The 25,293-nt window shown below is 35.9% G+C and overlaps 1 protein-coding gene and 1 long non-coding RNA gene across 4 annotated transcripts in view; both read right to left on the minus strand.

The window, feature by feature from the left end:
* Positions 1 to 2,051: 2,051 nt before the first annotated feature.
* LOC149212695 (uncharacterized) overlaps positions 2,052 to 25,293 on the minus strand; it is a 132,000-nt gene continuing 108,758 nt past the window's right edge. Inside the window, exon 4 of one of the 2 annotated variants that reach the window (XM_089391892.1) lies at positions 2,052 to 2,200. The gene's annotated coding sequence lies outside the window, so the exon portion shown is untranslated. Of the gene's footprint in view, positions 2,201 to 20,826; positions 21,253 to 25,293 lie in introns of those variants that run through there. The other variant, XM_089391891.1, reaches the window with a different exon arrangement.
* LOC149212696 (uncharacterized) lies at positions 18,934 to 25,287 on the minus strand. 2 transcript variants are annotated; one of them, XR_016250782.1, is made up of 3 exons: positions 24,713 to 25,287; positions 24,550 to 24,616; positions 18,934 to 19,007 (listed from the first exon to the last, which is right to left on the minus strand). It is a non-coding gene; the product is annotated as an uncharacterized LOC149212696 (long non-coding RNA). The 2 variants fall into 2 exon arrangements; XR_016250781.1 differs by lacking the exon at positions 18,934 to 19,007 and adding an exon at positions 20,827 to 21,244.

Raw genomic sequence — 25,293 nt, forward strand, 5'->3', positions numbered from 1 at the left:
GAGAAAGTCCAAGTTTGACGTCCTTTAACTAGGTCTTTGATCAACTTTTCTTCTTTTAGTGTTATATTATTCTTGTTGCTTGCAAAGGTTGGAGAGTACGTGCATTCATCAGAGAGAGATGCATGGAGAAAATAATTTTTTCCCTTTTCATTTTTTTTCTTTTTTCTTAGGCCTACTAGCTCCTCATTGTGGTTTTCAACTAGTAGGTCTGCCTAAGTGCCTCGAAGGACATTTTCACCTAGGATCTTTTCCTTTTTCTTTTTTTATTTCCAACCCACTAACTGCCTCAAGGAGGTTTTCAATCAGTGAGTCAATCTCAAATGCCAAAAGAGGTTTTCACCTACGATTTTATTCTTTTCCTGTTAATTTTTCTTTTTCCATTTTTTTTTATTTCTCTTTTCTATCCTACTCTACTTGAAAAAAACAAAAATCTCTTTAAAATATAAGAATACTTCTAATGGATCCATGTGCATATCAAGATGAGAGATAAACTCATGTGCGGAATCAAAATATATGCTTTGACATGTCCCTGAATGTGAGAGACCAACTGCTTTGATGATGTCAAGAATTGTCAAAGAAGAGTGTGTTGGTGCAATTTATGATTGTTTGGAACCAGATTTCAATATAATTGTGATGCCCTTGGTTCACTTGCACATTTGGATAAACTTATGTGTCCTCTTCACCCATTACGTTCAATTCTTCTTATTTTTGTTTATTAGTCTTTTGAAAAGAAAGAATCCTATGATAATCATAACATAAATTCTTCATTCTCAGGCTTCAATGGCTGCTCACCATTAAATGTGTTCCATGATTCTTTAGTTTTCTTTAGGTCTTCTTCTTCTTGATGTTATTCTTTAATGGAATTTTGAGAATATATTTGTTGCAATATACTTCCCAATCTAAGGTGAATACCATTCACGTCAAGAGGACTTATTTGGAAGTATTGTACCTCAACATTTTAAATGGGTTGAGTTACTTCGTTGTTTGGATTCATAAATGGTGGTATAGGTAGTTGAGTGGGAGTGGATCTTTGAGATGGATGTGGTTGGGGTTCTAGTTGTTTGGATGGTAGGGATAGCATTGGTTGGGTATGGAGGATATTGAGAAAAATACTAAGGATATTATGGATTTCTCCCACAAGGTCCTTTCTAACCTTATTGCCAAAATTCATTTTGGGGTTGAGTTGGCCAAGACTGCTAAGGAAAGGGCTGCCAAGGAAAGGGGGTGTCTCAATTACTTTGAAATGGATGTGCATAACCTTGAAATTTTGAATTAGGTTCTTGCATCATACCAAGTTGACTAGGCTGCCATGGCCCTCTTGGAGCTACATAATAGAGTTGCTTTGGTGATTGACTTGCTCCATTGTCTTCTTGTTAAAATTCCTTCAACCTTGACAATGATGCGTAATAGTTAATAGCATGTGATTATGCATGGATAACACAAATATCAACATCTTCTTTTTGTTTATTTTGTATTCTTGAGAAATCTACTTGTTCACTTAGATTGCTAACAATTTTGTTTTAAAGTTATAGAGCAAATTTCCAAGTTCAGCTTGACTTACCGATCTTGTTGCTAATTCACTTACTCTTGCCCTTCCTCTTAATATGTGTTTGCATATTTCCCAAATTCCTTCAAATCATAATTGATATACTTCACCTCTACTCATGATATCAAGGAGATCAATCCACTCATCCCTAATTATTCTAAGTAAGAGAGTTTTTAGTGTGTCAAATCCTAAATGATTCAATTTTTCCCTCTTAAAATTATACATGAACCTCCCTGTTAGATCCTAAAGGCTCTCGTCTTCTATTTGAGTCATTATAAATATTTCTTCTTCAAGATCATGATATTTATATTTTTTTGGAAATATATTTTTCTTATAATTCTATGATCTTATTGAACTAGTCCCTAAACTCATGAATCATTTAAAACATCTCTCACTCAATTTTGTCGGAAACAATCTCAATTTTTGAGTTTTTAATAAGTAATCATAACATCTACAAAGAATTTCAAATTCAAAGAAAAAGGTTTTCAGATCCTCTAACCTCTTACCATGGAAGTGGGGAAGGAAAGATGGAGGGATGCTCTTCATATGAACACTAATATCACTATATTGAATGGGAAATCCAAGAGGATCTTCTTCATTGTCATCATCTCCATCCATTGCTTCTACCTTCTTTGCCATCTCTTCTTCTTCTACCTACAAAAGTGCATGGTGATGTGACTCTTACTGCACCATGCGATCAAGTGGTTGGGAGGGGCGAGGGGGGTTGGTGTTGGAGAAGTATTTTCTTGTTTTTTAAATTTGTTTTGAATAAGCGTGCTAATGCAATTTTTCTATTTTTGAAATGAAATATATCTAATGCACTTCTTAGTTTTTTTGCAAAAAGTAAGAGATATGAAACAACTAGGGAAGAAAACAATGCATACTTTGACACCTCCATGGAAACGAACCAAAAATTGATGAGCCCTGATATTGCAACAAGAATGTTGAAACTACTCCCAAGGCTATCAACTTTAATTATCAATCAAGGGTTCGGACAAGCAAACTTAAGGGGTGTCGACACTATATGTGCAACATACAATGTGTCATTATTTCATTGATCTAATGCAATGAAGTGAATATCATGAAATCAAGCCTAAAGTAATTGCAAAAATGGAAATGCTACTCTATTTGCATGAAATGGAAATGATGTTTTCTCAAATGTAAATGATAATCCTAATTGCAGACATATAAAGGCCATAGTACTTGCAAAAATGTAAACATTAAGCTAGCAAAATGTAAATGTTACATTGAAAGGAAACCTAACATATGGAATGGGAAATAACAATGCTAGAAATACAAGTCATAGCTTGAGAATAAAGAAAAGTAATCTAACTTGCATGAAGGAAAGAGGATGTAATCAATCATTTCATTCTCAAGAGTTTAGATCCATTGACAGAGTTGATTAGATGTGGCAATCAGTATTGTGCTATCTAATTCATAAATTTGTCCACTACCCCAAATTGCAAAGGATAAGAGGAAAGGCTTAAGAGGTATTTTTTCTTCTCAATAATGGTTTTAGAGTCTAGGGGTCATGATTCAAGCCTACGAGACAAAATCCAATATTTTGGAGCAAATCTGGTCAAGTTTACATATGCTACAAGACTGCTACTCATCAAGATAATTGGTTGAATGCCCAAGAAAATCAAATAGAAATGAGATGGGAAAAAAAAATATAATTAGGGAAACTAGGAATCCATTCCAAGTGGAATCACTCAAAAATACCCCTGTTAACATGTGCTCAAAATAACAGAAATGTACTACTCTAAAAACCGGAAATTCAAGGATTAGTGAGCTAGTTAACCTACCAAATGCCTAACCTAATCAAGTGAAAATACTATGGGATAATTTCTTTTATTAATTTAAATGATTTTAGGGCTTAATCCAAGTGGAATCAACTCAAAATAGGTTCGTTAACATGTGCTAAAATAGCAAAACATTACTATTATTTTGCTACAAGAGACTTCCAGAAATTCTAGATTTGTGAACTAGTAAACTATATCTAAGTAGTTCAATGATGAATATGACTTTTCAACATTTTTCTAAGGATGTATCATATTTGTCACTCTGTGAATAACCTACAAAGAAACTCATTTCAACCATCTAACCAATATAACCTACAGCAAAAGAAGCATGAATAATAAATGCAAAAATAAGAGATGCAAGTGGAAAAGACATTCAAGGAAAATAAAGAAATCGTACAAGAGGGATCTGAAGCTCCTAGGATGGCCAAGCCAAAGGATACTCAAGGGTCCTATGAAAGAAACTAAGCTTTGGAAGCTAAAAATTGCACCAAACTTCATTATTTGAATCAATCCATGTATATCTCTGCCAGAAATGAAAGTGGAGCGATTAAATTACAAGTTTTTCTACAAAAAGACTAAAAAATACATGCCCTTAGAGGAAAATTTGAATTAGTACTTGTGAAAAGTGATAAGGAAGCATTATCCTTAAAGGAGTCAGCTTTACCCTCCAAAATCCCTCAAAAACTAGATCTGGTGCCCAACCCTAGGAATCTTAATTAAATGACATGGAAGACATTCCTAGATTTTCTCAGTCAATGGGGCTCCAGAATTTGTCAATAATTTGATGATATTTTGTTCATTTATTATCCAATATCTGTCCATCATATATTAGGGAGAAAGTCCCTATATTATCTAATTCAAAATTTACTCAATATTTTGCAAAAATAAATAATATTAGGCACATAATATGCAATTATCTCTAAACCTTCCTAAGAACATATGAAAGCTTATAAAAAATTATCAAGTGTAGAAAGAGAGATTTAATATAACCTTTATGTGACTAAGAAAGGTTAGATGGGCTTTAATTTGATGTCTAATTTAGAGGCTCATCAGTTGATACAACCCAGGATTGATAATTAATGTTGAGACCCTTGGGATTTGCAATATTGTTGTTGTAATAATTAGGTACATCAATTGATCCATTCATGTTCTAGGTTTTGATCAAATCCTTACCAAACTCAAATAGAAAATTGTTCTAAACATTAACTATTTTAGAATGCTTATTCTTATGTTGTGATTCATTTTGTTGTGATTCAAGATGGAGATATTCCTGTGAATTTTTTAAACATGTTGCAATATGTATGAGACTGCCTTTATAGATTATTATTATTGTAATGCCAATGGTAGAGTGTATTAGTGTAGTGATTAACTCAAATAATTTAGCAATTCTAGTTATTTTCGCAGTAGTTCAATCTTACCAAATGAAGGGTGTTAACTTTTATTGAAAATTCACCCATTTACAATGTGATTCAACAAGTAAACTTACAAAAATATGAATTGTAGGTTACCATTATTCTTGACTCTAGAGTTGAATTAATCTTTAGGATGAAATGTGAGATATAACTTAAATTAATTTTTTTGTTGTTATTAAATGTTAGAAAATAGATAAATTTTTTGAAACGTGTCAATTAAACAATCATTTTGCTTACCTCTAGTACTTCCAAAATGTAAAAATGATACCCCAGAAAATGGCGCCCCTTTTCAAACCCTTTCACAATTTGCATTTGTATGAAGTAATAATACCACATATGAAATGCATGATAGTAGTCAAAGATATTCTTTAACTAAACGAAGGAGTGGTTTGAGAATTCCATCAATGTTATATTTCTCTCTCACCCGACTCGAGAGGAGTAAATAAACTAGTTTAGTAAAGGAGTATTATGACCACCTATCTGATCATTTTAAGATGGTTCCTCAAGTGTTGCATCCCACTAAAATGGTGTGGACTATTTCCTGACATACTAAGACAGGAAAATTAATCATACTAACAGTTGGGAATTCCCTAAACAGATAAAGGTGTTGGGTCATGAAGCACCGAGAGAAGTGGTGGTGTCTAAAAACACTATTGCTTGGGATCCTAATGGAAAATAAGACAAATTAACATGGAGATTTTTTGTCTTTAAATAAGCTACACTAGAGATGAATACCATAGACAAAACCATTGGTTGTCATAAACTTACAACTTGGAAACCACGAGTAACTTGACTAAGTCAAGTTTACCTGAACCACCCTAACAATCACCCCCTTAAACTTGACTCAATGAGATTAACCTGGTCCCAATCATTCATCAATCATCTCACTGAGATTTCACAACCCACCCCACCCTCGTTCGCCCACCTAAGCAAAGATACCAGCATACCTACCACACTGGTTCCCATGCAAGTGGTCCATTTCAAAACTTGATGACTCCATGCGCCACTACATTGCATGTATGCAAGCACCTTAACTAAGCTTTAGCACAATTAACTCCATATTCATTCTTTATCTTGTCCACACCACCTCTCTCTCACTAAATATTGCCTAATCCATACCTTAATCTAACATTTCAACATTATTTTCACTCACTTGTCCCAATTCTCAAATATTACCTTATTTAGTTCTATTTGTCATTCAACATCCTCGTCATTTGGCAATTGTCCTCATCATCATTCGTCATCATCTTCATCCTCCTCATTACCCTGGTAATCATCCTCAATTTTTTTATCCGCATCGTCCACGTCCTCATCATGCTTATTGTCTTCGTTACCATTCTCTGCGTCCTAGTATTCTTCCTCATCAACTAAAATTCTATCTCACACTCACAATTCTCAATCTTGAAGTGAACTTTCAAACCTTCAGTGGTAGCAAAAAATCTAGACCTTTCAATGCCTCTAACAGTGACATTCTACTACTTATCAAAGCCTGCAGAGCCTCTAAAGGATGGCTATAAATAATGATAAGGAATATTGAAAACCTAAAACAAATTAAATATCGATGCAATGACCATTTTATTAATCCATTACTCACCTTTGGGATAATTGCTAGAAGGGGTTTTTGGCTTCTCCCAAGATATCTTTTCATGCAAAGTATGGACATTCTTCCCAATCTTTTTAATAGATTTTGTCAGCTTCTCCATGGCGATGGAAGCCTTATCCATGGCTTCTCTCAACTTTGTCTTCTCTTATGACATGATATAATCTAAGCCAGTGGCCTTGATCCGTATTTTTATACACGCTCTGCCTTTCCACAACTTTCTAAAATTTCTACCAAAACCGACAGTATAGTCACATGCACTCGCAAAGCTCTACTTGCAAATAGTGCATGTCATCTAGACTAAACATGTCAGTTGAGCTCCTTCTTATCTTTTGATGTCTATGATCTCAGTTTAAGATGCCTCTCAACTCCATCGTACTCAAATCTTGCATGCTTCTCTTTCGTTGATCGACCTCTCTCACAATAGTAGACCAATAATATTTTGGTAACTCCATCACTAGGGAGAAAAATTACATTTTAGGATCACGCAACACTGAGAGATCTAGTGGTGTCTAAAGGCATCGTTGTTGGGATCCCATTGGCCTTGAAGAACCAATTTACCCGGATTCTTTGTACCTTTAAATAGGTTATATTCCACATGAATACTATCAGAAAAACCATGGGTTCTCATAATACTTGGAGCTCAAAAACTATTAGTAACTTGATCAAGTCAAATTAAGCGATCCATTGACTCCATATTTGTTTCCTTGATTGACCAATGGCCTATAATTTAGGTGGTCTACAATTACATGCTCAATCTATCTTTCATTCCATGTGTTCCTCCACATGCTCTTGGAATGGATACCTACGACTACCAATAATAGTTGTGACAACAACCTCCTTTATTCTTTCCACCCGGAGATTCTCCTTTGCATCTATATTTTCTTCCCGTCAATTAACCTCTCAATGACATTGCAGCAAGTTCTAACACCTTCCATATGCTAAGAAAAAATATATATCGATCCAAATCCACCTATATGCCACGACTTCAATAGTTCTAATGCTTTGCATGCTTTCCCTCATGGGTTAACAAGATTGATTTGCTTAGTTTTCTCCATCGGGGTCATCGCCTCCCCTAGTATCGGTTGGCAGGGTCTCTTCACAACCAATCTACTTTCACTTCTCTACTTGCATCTAGTTCGTAGAATGCTTGCTTTAAATCTTCTCTACTGCACCTTTCAGACTTTCTATACCCAATTTGTCGAAGAGATTCATGCTTCACACACAACTCCAACTCTGATATTTACCATGTCCTCATACTAGTTATTAAGATCACGAACCACCAAGAGAAGTGGCAGTGTCTAAAGACATTGTTGCTTTGGATCTTAATGGCCACTAGCAAAAATTAACATAGAGTTTATTGGCCTTTAAATAGGCTACACTAGAGATGATTACTATCGACAAAACCATGATTGTCATAAAACTAAACCCAAAAACTACCATTAACTTGACTAAGTCAAATTTACTTAAACTACCCTAACATAAAAGTACACCACTTTTGTTGTCCTCAACTTTTTCTCAGATGTTAAAAGCTTACCATATATATGATGGCACAGTGGTTGCTCAAACTTCACACATCAATCAGCAACTAACCACATTCACTTTATGGGGAGGGAGTCGAAGGAAACTTTGGACTGAATGAAACTTTCTCTCTCCCAAGAAGCTTGGATTGATAAGCAAGACCGCTTACGGTGGATTGCATGTAGAGGAGTACCTAAATCCTCGTGTGTGATTTAATGGAGGAGGCACTCGAACAATTTACCACAATCGGTAAGGTTTGTTTGTATATGTATTTTTAGTGTGCAAGAAGGTTGCCTTCTACTAGATTATCTTATCGACAAAAATACTGGGTTAATGTATAAGAAAATTGATAGCAAGTGGATCTGGCCCAGATATGGACTAGATCATGGTCGTCATTGCTCCATGTTGGCCTTTTACTGAAAAGAATTAATAGTATGTGAGTAGCTAAAAGATCAGAATGGCAGATGGAACAAGGTATACTTCACATGCTCAAGGTTTCATTCGAGTACTAATATGGTCATGTGAAGATCTTTCATTGAAATCCTTGAACAAACACTTCATCTCTTTCCAATGTGTGCTTTTGCACAAAACCCTGATCTCGGTAGCGTTCAGCGAAACTGCCAACAAAATGGATAAGATAAAAAAGGAAATGGCTGCATTGCCACCATAAGTAGCCTTGTGGATGGCATTGGAAGGTTCACGTATGGTAACTCGATTGATATGGTGATGGGCGCACATGAGTAAGAAGTGTGTCACATTCAATTGAATAAATGATGCTTCCAATGTAAAAAGCTGTGTAGGGAAAACCCTTGTCATGAACAAGACGACAGCGGTAGTAGCGTATCATTGCCACACCGCCTGAATGGAAAGGTGCTAGGGGGCATGTGGAATTTTAAGCCTTCTACAAACCAGGTCTAATTGGAACTAAGCACCAAAATCAGATACCAGTGAGTAGTTATGATGTTGTAGTGACATGAAAAGAAATGAAACAAAACATCAATTCAATTGCAATATCTTTGATTCGAAAAGTTAAGTGAAGAATACAATGGCTCTATCTGTAGAATAGGCAATGGCGGCCTCGACTCCTCCATCATCATCTCATTCCAAATATGACACAATTCCCACATACGGGTATATTTATGTCGAATGATATTCCCGGAATTGTACAGTCTCAATCCTAACAGGTATCATTACTGAACATGGGTGTTTATAAAATTCCAGGTTCTTTACATTTACTATTAAGTAACTGTGCATATCATGTGGAATATTGAAGCTCTAAGAATTGTTTTCTACATTTCTCAATGCATTAAAAGTTCCATCTTTTGTATCCTTCATTTTCTTTCTGGGCTCCCTATTGGTGTCAAATCGCAACTCACTTGTCAAATTCAAGGCCAAGGTCGACCATCCAGTAGTTTCAGGCCCAAATGTGGCCACACCGTTATTCTTAGGTGTCAGTTGCCATTTGGTGCAGACACATTTGTACAACACAATGCACCGCAACCTTGGGTGCCAAGCACCTGCGTGCATGTTTGTGCGGGCACATTCAGCCACAGCGAACCAAGCCGATGGGCAGAGGAGCATTGGAGGAAGATGCGTGCCACACAAATATGACAGCAGAGGCACCCGCACATGTGATGGCGCTTAGCACCCCATGCCATCAAGTTGCACCCCACGCCACAAGCCTCTCCCATTCCTCCCGAGCTTTGAAAATATGCTGCACACCTTCCGGGAAAAGCTGCCCTTGTCCCATCCACGTCACCCATGGCCCACTATTATGCCATATCACACCGCCAGCTTCACCTCCTTGTCGGCCTCCACGTTGATCTTCCATACCCCTCACCTCCACGCTCACCTCATCTGCCACGTAATCATTCCACGCTCCAATCACCTCCCACATGTCATGGTCCCACTATGATAACATGTCACCCCGACATCAAGAAGGTGCGAAGGAAGTGACGACACGTAGATCTGATGGGAGTTGTCTTTAGTGAGACTTTTTGGAAGCTTTTACGGTGGGTTTTTTCGATTAAATTTCTCTAAAATCCGGCAAGAATTTATTGAAATCACAAGCTTGATGGGTAATCTTGTGTAATTGAAGTGCCCTAGGGGTTTTCTAGGGTGCTGAATCTATATATATACAGTAAAAAAACTAGTTTAAATAACACAAATCAAGATTTCACCTCCAATTTTTCCACTGGATTCCAGCATCGGAAAGTTCAAAAAGTCGCACTAAAGACAACTCTGATCTGATGGCAGTGAAGATAGCCCATCGAATGGCTTGGATGGCTGCAGCGAGCCTTGCACTAGTAAATTGCACAGTAGTTAGCCAGGCCAAGGGTTGCACAGAGGAACACGTCATTCTCTTGTTGCCTCCACACCACCTCAAGGCCCTTCATGATCGGGAGCTCGATGGTGTGAAATATCACCACATGGCACCGGACATTAGCCTTTAACTAATGGAAGTCAGAGGCCTATCCCAAGCCACGTGTGCCTCAAGCAACTTCTATATAAAGAACGAAAAAACCAGAGTCTGCACCATTTCGCGGGAAGTATTCACTATACGCTCTCATGCACTGGTCCGTGTCTCTATTAGTCCAACTCTATTCAAATTTCCAAGGTACCAGCCCAATTTTGTCTGTAAGCCCTAGAGCTCTCTTTCTTGCACACATTCCCTTTTCCTCCATGTTGGTGAGACGCCTCTACTTCCCTATATTTTCCTCTGGGTCTACACGTGGCACATGTACACCTCGACCCTTAATACACTTGCAAGCTTCCGCTCACATTTTATCCAGGTATGCATCAAGATTAGTCCAGGTCATCCTCCCATAGGTGTTCAATTTCGTAGAGATGGTGACCTAGTGCGCTAAAAATTATATACTAGAGAGAGTAATTGTCTCGTCTCATGATGACTCGAAAATAATTAAAACAATCCCAGAGGCCATCACCACCACGTTGGTGTTTCCAAGCTAGACAAATTTGCATAAGATGAAAAAGGATGAAGTTGAAAAAAATGGGTCAGCTTGGCACCTAATGCTCAACAACAAGCAGTATATTCAATAGCTCCTCTGCTTAAATAACTCCCTTAACATATTCAATCTTTGAACCCCTGTCAGCAATGTTGTTTTCGATGATGGCTCAGATCCTAGGCCTAGACTCTAATATCTTTGTAACTACAACTTTGTTAGGTCTTCTAGTGTCTTTACATAACCCATCCACTGAAACCTACATTCGTTTTGACTTCCCTAAGTTCTTGTGCAATGAAATTCACTCTCGAATGTTGGAAATTGAAGAGGCAAAGTCTTTCTGCAACCAAACTTACCTAGTTCACTTGTTTATTCATCAGTGATACCTATACTTGGAACATCTCAAGCCTAGATTAGTTGATGAACACGAGAATATGTTGTCTGCCTATGACTAGTTACCAATGGTCTGCAAACCCAACAACAATTGGGGTCTCTAACTACATTTCTTGTTTCATGTCAGTCATGTTTACCTATATGCATGGTCAATCATTGTCAGGAGCCCATTATTTCCTCGGAGAAATATTGTAGCTCTCTCCAAACACCCATGTTGGTGAGTGGTACTTGTTTAAGGACTACACTATCCTTAGAATTTATGGTTTTGAAGACCATCCATATGAGTTGTTAGCTTTCCATTAAAGAAATTGAGGTAAAAATGGGCCACAAAATAAAATGTACAATAAAAATTAACTTTACAAGAACCAATAGGCGTCAATATGATGATTTCAACCATGGGGATGTTTCCCCATTTTTGAGTAAAAAAGTAAAAAGATGAAAACAAATAAATAAAATACTTTTTCAACTCATATTTTCAACTTATCTACCTACGACTTTACCCAAATTTTGAGCGAGAGCACTCGTTGGATGTGGAATTTAATTTTGCATCCAATAAGTACCCATGTTCCATAATTTTTACAAACTTTGCTACACCAAAAATGTGAAATACATGAAAAAACTTGATTTCAATCATCTTTTTTCATGTATTTCACATTTTTTCTATAGTAGGGTCTGTAGAAAATATGTGACATGGGTACTCATTGGATGCAAAATTAAATTCCACATCCAACGAGTGCTCCCACTCAAAATTTTAGTAAAATCATAGGGAGATAAGTCGAAAATATGAATTGAAAAAGTATTTTTTTCTTTTATCCCTCCACAACCCAATGAGGTAAACTAATCTTATTTTATTATTTCTACTATTATTTTGTAATATTTCTTAGGAGCCCCATTTTTTACCTCACAATTTCTCTAATGCTTACTCACCACATCTTTGTGTTGGAGTATATTAGACAAAGGTTGATTAGTGACCAAGTACACTTCGTGTCAAAGAAGGCAACGATTACGTTTCATCTCCCACATAACATAGGACCTTACAGAGTGGTCTCAAGAAATGCCTCAGGTGCAGTGTAGTAGATTTTTGAAAACATTAATTTCCCCATGGTTGTGACATGCAAGTATGATCCACACGACATCATTTATAATTTGAGAAAAGATAACGACTAGGAGAATCATAAACATGACCTAAACCATAAAGATGGTTGAGAGGAGATCAAGGCAATCCTTCACCCCACTGCATCAAAAGTTTCTCAACTCTCAAGGCAGAAACAAAACATTGTTGGGCCCATGGATGTTGATAGGGAAGAAGAGCAAAGCTTAAAGAGGACCAGACTGGATGGAGACCCTAAAGGGGAAGAGGAGGATGAGGAAAAGAGAGAGAGTCGAGCTCTCATATTGTATAATATCCAACCGGTTGTTGCCTCAAAAATAACATTCACGATGGAAACTTTGCCTTCTGCCATGACAGAGCATTCAACCACAGAGATAGGAAAAATGACCCAGCAAGGGCATGTGTCAACAATTGACCAATTTGCGTAGATTTCCAAGCAAGCATCCAAGGACAGGAAAAGTGATGTCAGATAGCAAAGAATCAGCCTCTATCGGCAACACAACTCAAAAATGTTATAGATTACGAGAGGGGGATTCTCAAAATGGTGGTGTTGTAATCCAAGGTACAAAATACAATGTCCATAGCAGAGTACCAAGTGCACCAGACATCCTTGCAGGTAGATAGTGTCTTATATACTAATATCCTAGGCCTGCATAAGCAAGCCACGCACTTGATACATCAGTGGATGCATAAGACAGATGCCACGGCTCGAAAATCGTAAGATATGTATACTAAATCCATCACTCAATTAAAATTTTAAAAGACCATTAGCAGGGATAAGAGGATAAAGGTGAAGTACCTGGTAGAAAAAATCGTGCATTTAGCCATTCATCCCTAAGATTTTAAAAAATTTCAGGAGTAGTTGGAAGAGAAGAACAACGAGATTGCTTCACTAAAAGGACAACACAAGATGTCGAACACACATCCTGTGGAAACAATAGGACTGGATGCAACAGAGAAGGAAAGTGGTGAGTTGAAGCTTAAAGTACACAATGCTCTCACAAAAAACAAGGAATTCCAAGATCATACAACAATGTTTGCAGCACAGTTACAAAGTATGAAATAGAGGATGAATGAGAGCATGCAACAAACCCCAAACATTTTCATAGGGAAAGTAGAATCTTTGACAATACTTGAGGAGGCAAGGCAGCTACAGACCTTCCTGAAGTTTCGAGACACAACACTGAAAGATAGAGAGTAGGAGCTAGAAAGAGTTAAGATGGAACTATACTAGGCCCAAGAGTGTGGAGACAATATTGAAGTTGAATTGAACATTTTGAGCAAGAAACATCTTACCAAGTCTGCCTTCAAAGTATCTGTGAGGATTATTTATGGTAAAATCATAAAGTTAGTACAAAATCGATGGGTGTGCCTGGAGCTCATCCAAGAGAAAATAGAAATTACTAGATAAGCCCACGGGGAAATGAAAACACTCAAGGGGACTCTTGGAGAAAATCCAAACAAAGTAGATAGAATTGTTAACTATTTGAATCAAATGGGAAAGATAGAGGAGGAGAAAGTAAATCAAAATAGAATTTTTTTGGTGAGCAAGGCTAGCCAAATGAAGAAGAAACAAGGATTGATAGAGCTAAAGGAGGAAAAGGCATAATTCATCGCAGAATAAGTTAAAATATTCAACGAGAAGCGTGAGGTGCTTTATGATATGAAGTTTCCTCACCTTTTCGATGGGAATGGTGACTTATACCAGAAGGATGTATTGATGAGCACCCTAAATTCCCTCAAGGAAGCCTAGAAAGGATTCAAAGAGGACGATTATCTCCTACAAGGGAAAGACAACATCGATCTATATGAAGATCAGTTTGAACTAATGTTGACACTGAGGAATCTCTTCAAAGAACTGGGAAAGTTAGATTACGTACCAATAAGAATTATTGATCAACTTGTTTATGAGGCTCGGGCATGTGAGGTGCCCATGGAAGATGATTGTAAGAACATGTTGGGATTCTACAAGTTATATCTCTAGAAGGAATTCCCATCATTATCACAACCAAATACAATGGAAGCAGGCTTAAGTTCAACGCCATCACCATAGGAAACACAACAAAAATAGTTGTAGCAATCAACACTATCAGTAATGTCATCAGCGCCATCGACAATGCATTTACTATATCGCCTAGCCCAATCAGCAACTAAGAGACAGAAGTGCTACCAAAGCTAAATATGGAGGGGCCCACTCTACAGTTAGCAAATCTCTTCATAAACTTCTAGAAGAAGTTAGCTACAATACAACTCGTAATTTTGGAACAAATTATGAGTGCTTTTCCAAATGCGTCTAGTAGTTTAGAGTAAGGAAAAGCTTCTTCAATGCCTATATATAGGCCTCATTTTGAAATATAAAGGAGGGAGAAATCTCGGTTGTTGGGGAAAATCTGCCAAAACTTTGGGTGAATTGTTGGGAGGTCTTGAAGCAATTTTCAGGAAGAATTCTAAAGTAACTCTTGGGATTTCTATATTTGTTATCATTTATGTTTCCATACCACCTTATGTTTTGAAGTTTACTACTAATCAAATACAAGTTTATGCATTTTCCATGGCATTTTGAGCTGTAAGCCCGATCTGTTATATAAATTATGTAAAATTGTATGAAGTTTTAGGCTGCAATGAATTACGACATCAATGTGATGGTTTGTTTCAGTTTTGTGAGATCTATCAAGCTAGCTTCAAGAGTATCTCAACTTTCTTGATATTTCTTGCAAGGGTTTTGAAAAAAAATGGTAAATTTCAAGGTGATGTGTTTCTAAACGCTGAATTCTTAATCACTCAATCCTCCACTGAGCTTTACTTGGTTTAAAGGAATTCTTAATTGCTCCTTGAACTTAGCTGAAACTTGATTCACCATCTTTTATACATATTTTACTTTCTATAACTTTTGTGTCAAACCCAAGGGTTATGAATGCTCCTACTCAAAATCAACAGAAATGCAGCGCAATAAAAGAAATTAATGTATGGTGTCTTTCCCCAAACCTTGATTTCCAAACAATTTTCTAACAAATTAGTGACTTCAAACAAAATTTAGATAGAATTTGAAGGATTTTGCGTGCATGCAACATGTTGCTATGAGGGACACTTAATAAAAGTTGAATGTGAGTAATGAATAATTTTTTGGGTTATTTGGGATTTTGATTTTGTTGTTTAGCTGACACGCATTTGATTACAGAGAATATTATGTATGCATAGAAATTGGATTCAATGGTTGTGATGAAAATCTCCATGTGATTTCCTTTTCTTGTGACACTAAAAGGGGAAAATGAAATACATGTATCTTGAACGTGGAATAAATTTTGTTACATTGGTTGATTCAAGTCTAAATCACACAGTGATCTACATATCATATTTACAAAGATCAATTTATGTAGGATTTTAGCTGCTTGTTTAAAAAACCATCTTATTTTGACTAGATTGAAGAAGACGAACCAACCCAACATAGTCAAAGGTTCTCAATATAGAAAATACACCCATAATTGTAAGATGACCATCAACAAGATTCATCTCGAGTACTTCCATAAATATGACAACAAACAAGATCACATTTAGATGTTCACAGTGTCTACCTTACAGTACAACATAGTGTGACTTTGGAGACCCAACAATCCCCATAACCTTTCCTTACTAATGGTTGACCAAAAATCTCCCCTGCTTGAAAATATTTTTAACCACATCTTGACCATGACTCAACTTGTACTTGTTCTCATATTTCCTGAGCCTCTCTTGGACCTATATGTATAAATACCTGACCTTTTATATTAAATTCTCTACATGCAATTGAGGTTGATAAGGCCCTTGATTCAAGCTATCCATGGTAATCAATATCAAATAGTGATGGTGAAAAATATTATAAATATATTTCAAAAAGGAGCTTACTAAAATAATTGTTGACAACCTTTTTACAGGATCACATTTAGATGTTCACAGGCTCTACATTACAACACAACATATTGTGACTTTGGAGAGCTAACAATCCCCATAACCTTTCCTTATTGATGGCTGACCAAAAATCTCCCCTACTTGAAAATATTTTTAACCACATCTTCACCATGACTCAACTTGTACTTGTTCTCATATTTCCTCTACCTCTCTTGGACCTGTATGTATACATACCTAACCTTGTATATGAAACTCTCCACATGAAATTGAGGTTGATAAGGCCCTTGATTGAAGCTATCCATGGTAATAAATATTAAATAATGATGGTGAAAAATATTATAAATATATTTCAAAAAGGGTCTTACTAATGTAATTGTTGACAACCTTTTCATAGGACTATTGGATATTGTATGTAGATTCCAGGCTAGATCTCTAGATGTTCTTCTAAATGTATCGTCTTAGAATTAAACCAATATTTTATTCACCACCTTCTTCTCTTAATTAGTATGTGTGAAAGGAAACAAATATATTCAATTTAGTAATTAATTTATCCCACGGGAAATGTATATACATGATCACCTATTTAAGTTGTAATTAATATTAATACGTTAAATTTATAGGCAATTAGAAATATGGTGATGCTATTAATATTGTCCATGACAAATTCATCAATTTATAGTGAATGCAAAAATGAAACATTGCAACTAATGCATGTGAAATTATAGAGACATATATGCACAGGTAATTTCCCCATAAAATGACTATATATCCTTACGATTTTGGCCTCGACAGCTCTCCGTAATTTCCCTAAGCTGAAAAGAGAAACTCAAAGGTTACCACAAACCACTTGGAAGTTGGAATCTAGTCGTTCCAACTTCATAGGGGGCTCTCTCTGTTTGAAATGTTCAATCACTTAGATATTAGGCTAGGTATGGTGCTCAGTGGCTATAAGTTTTAAAGGTTTGTTGGCAGGGAAGAAGATATATCCATTGGGCAATAGGGTCATAGAAATTTATGATTTCTAGTGAGAGGATGAAGAGAATGAGGGATCTTCTACAGGGGCAAGGTAGCTAGTCCTTTAAATCGTTGTAGGAGGGTGAGTAGAAGATAAATGGAAAATGACAAGCCTCTTTTAAAATATGCACAAAGAACAAGTTTATAAAACAGCGGCTCCGTTAAATATATCCATGAAGGTAGACGAGAACAGCGTTGAATGCGTTGAAGGATGTTCACCTACCATTCGGAAACATAAATGGATCATATAATTGTTCTTCTTTTTTGATGCTCATGTGCTTGGTCTCCAAGGTATCCTATGTAACTACAACAACAACTAATGCGGAAGATGGGTTTTCATCACATGGCTAATGGATCAACTTCAGATTCTGATGATGTTGTGTCGAATGGAAGCAATCTGTTGAAGAAATATGTAATAGGGGTTGATTAGGCTCCGGCCCAACCTTTTATCACTAAATAAAATGTAATCATTCAAGTTAAAAAACAATATATATATATATATATATATATATATATATATATATATATATATATATATATATATAGCCCCAAGGGTTAGCTCAACCGATCAAATCAGTGCCTCGCCAATCGGGAGGTCACAGGGTCAATACCCGAAAGCTCTTGGGGTCAGGTCGGTAAATAGGCCAAGGGGTGTGATCCCCTTCGGAGTCAATCTACCCAGTTCTTACCGTGGACGTAGCGGCTACCCAGTGACCATGGGTATCCGTGAACCAAACATGAAATATATATATATATATGCACAAGGCCCATTATATCCATCATACATATTGAGAATAAATTAAAAAATAAAGATATAGTAATGTCCTTTACATTACAATATATTTGTATCAACCTATAAATAACTACCAAACAACTTACAATTGTATCCCTCACCCAATAAGTCCATATTACTCATTTAATAACAACCACAATCTTATCCATCAAAATATAATTTAGAATACTAGAAACATATCTATTATGAGTTTCACATGGGGAGACAGCTTCATGGGACCATTTTTCATCCCAACCATAGGTTTCATCTTGAGTATGTACCAACCCCATGCTAGGAAATGAAATGAATAAGGCAAATTAACTAGCCATGGCTTTAATTTCCTAATTCATCCCTTATCTAAGCATCTCAACTAAGGAAATAACATTTCATCCAATCTCTTTTACAACAACCAACCCACTAGTTAGATTCTTGCTTACCCTTACATTGTTCAACAGAAGGAATGGGATCACCTTCACTACGAATTGATCCCAAAAGTTATCCCACTTCCCTCCATCATTACAACATAAATTGGGAAAATCTCCACTACTAGAAACCAACGAATCTAAATAGTCACATTTAGCAACAACTCGCACATGACCTCTATAGGGAAAAAATGATGGCAACAACAATCATTAATGGTGTCATGTATACTCTAACACAAATGACCCACCCTATATGTCATCATCCCCCTAGAGTATGTTAATGGTAGAATGAATCAATGGTTTTCTCCCAAGATTGAAATAATAACCCTCTTAAGGTTTACATTCACTCTAAGCTTACATGAATAACATGTGCTCACCAATAACTTGGGAAAATAAAACACATGAGAACATAAGACAATAAAAGTATGGATTTTAGAAATACATACTTGTCAACTAAAAATAAATAAATAAAAAAAAAAAAAAAATCAGACTTACCCCTATTTCCCATGTCATTTACCTTCATCTGTCATTGACCTTCATCTGTCTTATGGTCCTCCTCGGGATATCTAACACAAGTGCACCTTTTAATTAGTTTATTACATTAAATATTAATTCCAACAAAATGAAATGGTATTCTCACCACATACTCACCCTATAATTACACATTAAGCTCATAAAGGGTGTCACACAAAAGTTAGAAATGTACTAAGAAATATGGTATCACTAAGAGAAAATATGTTTCTTGCAACCCCAAAGTGTAGTCATTCAGTTCTGAGGAACAGTCTTGCAAACTCTTATCCTTTGATGAGTTTATTATAAGCAATGAAAACAGATATCGTATTGAAATTATCAATTACCACAAACAACCAGTCATTTCCTTTTCTTTTCCTTGAAAAAACACAAACAAAGTCTAATGCATTAGTTTTAACATAGCGTTTTAGAGTTTAGAAGCACATTATTGTCTTGATTTTGTTTATTAGACTACTTGGTAAAACCTTATCTACTACCACTAGTAAATCAAGGTATTTCTAACATTTTTGTCCAATAAATATACCTTTTTAAGTAGGCCACAATATTCTTGACATCACAATGCACAACAAAGGAAGCCCCTTCATCATTTGCAGTGTTTCTTCAAATCTTCACCATCACAAATGTAATCCATCTTCTAGATGGTAATAAACAAAAACTTATTCCTTTCAGCCCTGCAATGGCTAATACACCCCTTTAAAGTCCTCATCCTTTTTCTAATCTACTCATATGGTTCATGAGTGAATGGCTCCATCCTTTTTCTAATCTACTCATATGGTTCATGAGTGAATGGCTCCATGGGCATAATCGTTCCCAAAGTTGTGATTTCTAATGTTAATAGTATCGGTAATAGAGTGGTTAATAGTATCGTTAATAGAGTGGTTCAATTGTTAGTGTCCCTTATTATATTCAATCCCCAAATAATTCTGATAGAATGATTATATCCATTGAAATTGACTTGATGGTTGGAGTTTATTTTGAGTTATCAAGTATCGTAAACATTGATCATTGATATGGATGATAGAATAATTATACAATAAATATTGCTTCCACTTCTTCACTACATGAAAAAAAGTATATTGTTCATTGTTTTGTGATTTGTACTTCAAACCTAATTCACAAAAATCTTTGAATGGTAGAAATTCCTTCTTTCAATTGCCTTAAAATTATAACCACACCATACTCACTACTATCAATGTTAACTTCAAATGACTTCTTTCAGTTTAGGTGGTGCTAAGTTTGAGGATTCAAAAATCATTTTCCACAATTCTTAAATGTTTTTTTTATTCTTAGACACAAGAAACTCTCACCAATTGCTCTTATAGCATGAATTTATGTTGCACCAACTAAAAATAATGTGATGAACTCTCTTAAATATGGGGTATCCCAACAAACTCATAATTTTGTGACATCAATAGAAGAGACTACTAGAAAACTCACACTTATTTACGCTTTCTATCAACAAATGTTTCCTTAGCGTGTATAGTATTTTCTTTATTTTCTTAAAATGTAAAACAAGCTTGTCCCTTGTAGAACTCAAAACCAAACTTCCATCCATATATACTATGACAAATTAGTCTTTGAAGGAGCATAATACATCGATCATTAAACAACAAGAGGGTTGCGCGGCAGCTAGTCCCTGCCCTAAGTTGCAGTAGTTGTTTATTTTGTAGACTAAGTAGTGTAGAAGTTGTTTATTTTGTAGACTAAGCAGTGTAGTAGTTCTTTATTCTGTAGACTAAGCAGTGTAGCTTAAGCAGCACCTATTGAACCAGCAGCATCACTAGTTGTTGACCTTGAACCAGTTGATCCATCAGTAGAACCATAAAAGGCATAGGCATAGGCACAAGTAGCATAGAAAGCAGAAGTGTACAATTTTCAGATTAGTAATAAGCATATGGAGGTGTGAAAGATGCAAATATTACATGCTGAGTATCATGCCATCATGATTAGCTTTTGTAGATCGGATAAGAAAAAAGTCCAACTTACAATTTTGAAGAGATTCTGAGTATCATGACATACTAAATTGCAAGATCCCACCTTGTTGCTTGGTCCCAGGGTTCAGATTGAGGACTTAGACACCAAAAGGCTTGGTTTCTTCCTTGGATAACTGTAAGAACCGGAAATGAGATCATCTCTTGCTTCCATCAAATTTGAATCCCCATAGACTTTGGAGAAGAGGAGGAGTTGAGCACATAGTCATTTAGATTTATATATGATAAAAGCAGAAACAGGGGCCCTGATTGTGGTTTAGATGTCATCTCAAAAGAACGACCTGTATGCCTATAATGTAAATGAATACAATTACTATGTATCCCTTATTTCAAGCACAGAGGTAGAAAATAGAGTCTAAAGTTCAACTATGTATTCCTTATAAACCATGGTATCATGCAAATGAAATGAAAACAAGATGAGCGGAATTTTGATTGCCTCCATCATTAGCAGGTTGATTGGGATGGGTTCCCCCAGCATTTTGCTTAAAGACAAGAATGCAACCTTCCACTTCTGTCCCTTCTTTAGCATCTTCTATAGTCTTCAAATCCAAAACAACATGTGTCGTACAATGTTTGACACAAGAAATCTCTAGTTTCAACTGAAATAGCTTTGGAAAAGGACTCTGCAGTTTATCTACAGAGGTAACACTTGAATTTTTCTCTGAACTGTATTTCAAAGGTAGTACTGACCTCCTCTAGTTGCTACCACTCATCCTAATTCTCAAATGTCATTAAGCTCTGGAGTCAACACTGTCGAGAATAAAGGTTCGATGCGTTGATCCTAAGTGACATTTAGTTGTTTAGTCCAACTGCAGTTTAAATGCTTCTTCTGCTATAGGGAATAAACGCAATGACATGGATATTGTAGTTGTTGCTCTTTCCTTTCCAACTATTACACAACATATGCCAGGCATACTTTTGTTCACCGCAATATATAATGATCTAGCAATCTGTTAATAAAAGCTAAAGATTTCATCATTTAATTGACTTCTTCTACGACCAAGCTCTTTTATTTTTGGTAGTTCAAATTTCAACAACAACCCAACAATCAGCATAAGCATTTTGAAACAATTTATATATTTGTTTATATGTGAATACTTGTAATTGATGGGTAAAACACACAGGCTTGGAGACACTCAAATATTGGTTGTAGGTGGTTTACACAGAACTCAAGCCAATGTGGTGTATAAGTGAAGAGGGCAAGAGCCAATTTGGCTATTGATTCCACCAAAGGCTCGAACAAATTGGAATTAAGTTGTAAAATGTGGTTTGTGCAATAGGAATTCACACTAATGAACAGAGGAATCATTGCACTTGGAATTTAGGGAATTTGAAAAAAAACCTGTGGTATCAAAGCTTGGTTGCTCTCATACCACAAAATGACATCAATTTAATAAGAGCCTAACCCACAAGCAAGGTGAAGAAGAGAAAACTTAACAGAAAATAAGCATAGAAACAACATTCTTCCTCCAAGCACTTATTTCATCTCCTTGGCTAATGTCAAATTTAAAATAAATAGCACAGTAGTGAAATTTACAGGTTCGAAGATTTGAAATATTTTAGAGTCAAATTGTTGCCGAAGATTTCAATCTAATCTTTTTAAGTGTCAAGGCACATCAAAGTGCAGAACCTCTCAAACATATAAACAGTAGTGACACCAAAATCCAACATTTATAGTCTTCTTTAATATTTGCTTCTCTTTTTTATTAATCTCTGCTGCAAAATTTCAAAATTGAACATCTAAAATCAAATCTCAAGAAAATTAGTACATTCTTCCCTGTCGAGGGTTGTCTATCAACATTATAAAGATGGTATTTGAGCCTTATAGGCTATAGGATATTGTCATTCTTGTGGCTTTATGGGCCCAAATACTATTCTCAAGTTTTATTTTTCTTTATCCTAGGTCGTTTGAGAAGTTCCTTGCAGAGAAACTCAATCATCAATAAATAATTTAGTAAGTCATCCCCTGCTTTTGCTCCGAACTGTTATGACACTAGTTCTGATGCAGGAAAAGAAAGAAGAATGCCCAATTAATGAATATGAAGTGAGTGTGATATTAGAGGTGATTAATGACTGTTTAATTGAGGGGAAACAAGGTAAGGCAACAGCTCCCTTTAAGGGAAGCTGCTTCACATATGAGAAGAATTAGGGATTGGCCAGCTCAACATTAGGGACAAAAATCAGTTTAGATGGCTCAACACTAACAGGAAAAAAAATGTATGGCTGACTAGACATTAGAGATTCAAACAAGGATGGCTTGGCCATAGTCAGCCCACCTAAAGAAGATCTTCGACACCCTGACTTATGGTGTAACCAAACAATTCGCTAGTATAGATAAACCTCCAAATTCTTCATATTATTTCATTCTCTCTCCTACTGTACAGTTATTTTGCATTTATTCATTAATATAGAATTCTCTACATCTAGAGTTATATTAACTTATTCTCCAAGTGTGGCCAATGCAAATCATGTGTGAATTTTTGCTAGCTTTAGGCCTAATCCTGCTAATCATTTTCTATGAAAGGAACTGTCGTCATTTTTCTATTTATGATCACCTATCAAAGTTGATTGCAGAAAAATTACAATGCATGCAATGGTATAAGAACATAATTCCTAGTTTGAAAGCAGGAGAAAGCCATCGGATTTCTTTCTGATCAACTTAAACTTTAAACTTTGTTAACATCGAGAAAATGTCTAAGCAGGTCCAAATCCATATAGTTTTTATCTATTGGTAAAGGTTAATGGCCTGATAATATTTAGTCTTTTTACTATGGATGTTTTTCATATTTAGCATCCACAACACAAATTTAACATCAATTTTCACGTCCGTGTTATAAGCTTATGTCTTTGCTAATTCAAGCACTCACTTGATTTATGTCTTTGCTAGTTCAAGCACTCACTTGATTTATAATAGAATTTACATAAGGAAGGACCATGAACTACCTCTGAACCAGTCATATTATCATTCATTATAACAGAATGAATGTCTAAATTTTCAAGACCATTTCCAACCTTCATTGTAAAGTCATTTAAGTATAGGGTTGAGTCACTTATCTTGTCAAATGTCTGACAAATGGTGGGCAGTGGCATTGGGATACCAATACAGTTGTAACAGCTCACCCCATCAACTCCTGACTCCTTTGGCCCAAGTAAGAAGGGCAATGGCTGGGAAGTCCTATTTTTCTCTTCGGATGAGCCGTATTGCTTAATAAGTTACACTGCCTGCTGCATTTCTATAATGCCATGGTTTCTTCCTTCTTACAACCTATAATTATTCTTGATAATTGTATGAAGCCTAAACTAGCTTACCGTTATCATTTTTGCAGCCACGGCATGTCAACCAATTCAACCAGTCATAGGTGATAAAACAGAGTGTGAAATGGTATCTCGCATCTTGTTGGGTGGCGGATACTCGACACTTAAGGGCAATATGGAAGCATATTTGATAACTTCAGTTATCATGTTGAACAAGAAACAATTAACACACATTCATATTCAGCAATATACTTATAACAAAGCCTAGATTAGAAGTGCTTACAGCATTTTCCACATGTAAGTGTGATTCATTAAAGGTTGAAATGCTTACTCAAAAGGATGTTTTGCAATTTCCCGAACATATTTTTTGTGATACGTAAGAGTAGACATTGTTTTTCCTGTGCAGAAGTGAAAAAACAGAAATTTATAAATTTTTGAAATTTTAATTTATCACAGCAAAGAAAGGTTTACATACTATTGAAGTAAAGACTCACCTGCAGCAAGGTCCCATAACTTGATCTGGCTATCAAACTCAGTATTTCCAGGATAATAGAAACCGAAATACTATTCAGAGTCTCATATAGACCCATGATAGCTGGTTAAGGTAAAGAAATTCCTCAAAAACACCCAGAGACATTCGAAATGGTGGCCAAACGGAAAAACAACTGAATTTGCCCTACTTGACATACCAATTCGGTCTGGCATAGTTAAAGTAAAATTAACTATATTTCTTTGCATAGACAATGAAAAAATATAAGCTTTGGATAATGGTTTTATTTGCAATTCATGAATTCAGGTAACGAAGGCACAGTTGACATGAAAATATTAACTAAAATAAAATTACAGTGGTTGTGTGAAGATGCCATTACCAGAATGCAATGCAAATTCCAAGTGACAAATAATCGAATGAAATACTAATTTAATTTATTTCAAATTATCTGGCATTTTTTTGGCTTCGTTTAATGCAATGCAAATTAAAAAATGGTGTTGCGGCCATCGCGAGCATGAAATGAATCTGGAGAAGCCATTCACCAAAAATTAGTATTTCCATACCCTGAGTGGAAGAGATATATTA

Source organism: Pinus tabuliformis, chromosome 1_1, assembly GCF_031772625.1.
Source record: "Pinus tabuliformis cultivar Carrire ecotype Pingquan chromosome 1_1, CPIR1, whole genome shotgun sequence".
Taxonomy (NCBI): Eukaryota; Viridiplantae; Streptophyta; class Pinopsida; order Pinales; family Pinaceae; genus Pinus; species Pinus tabuliformis.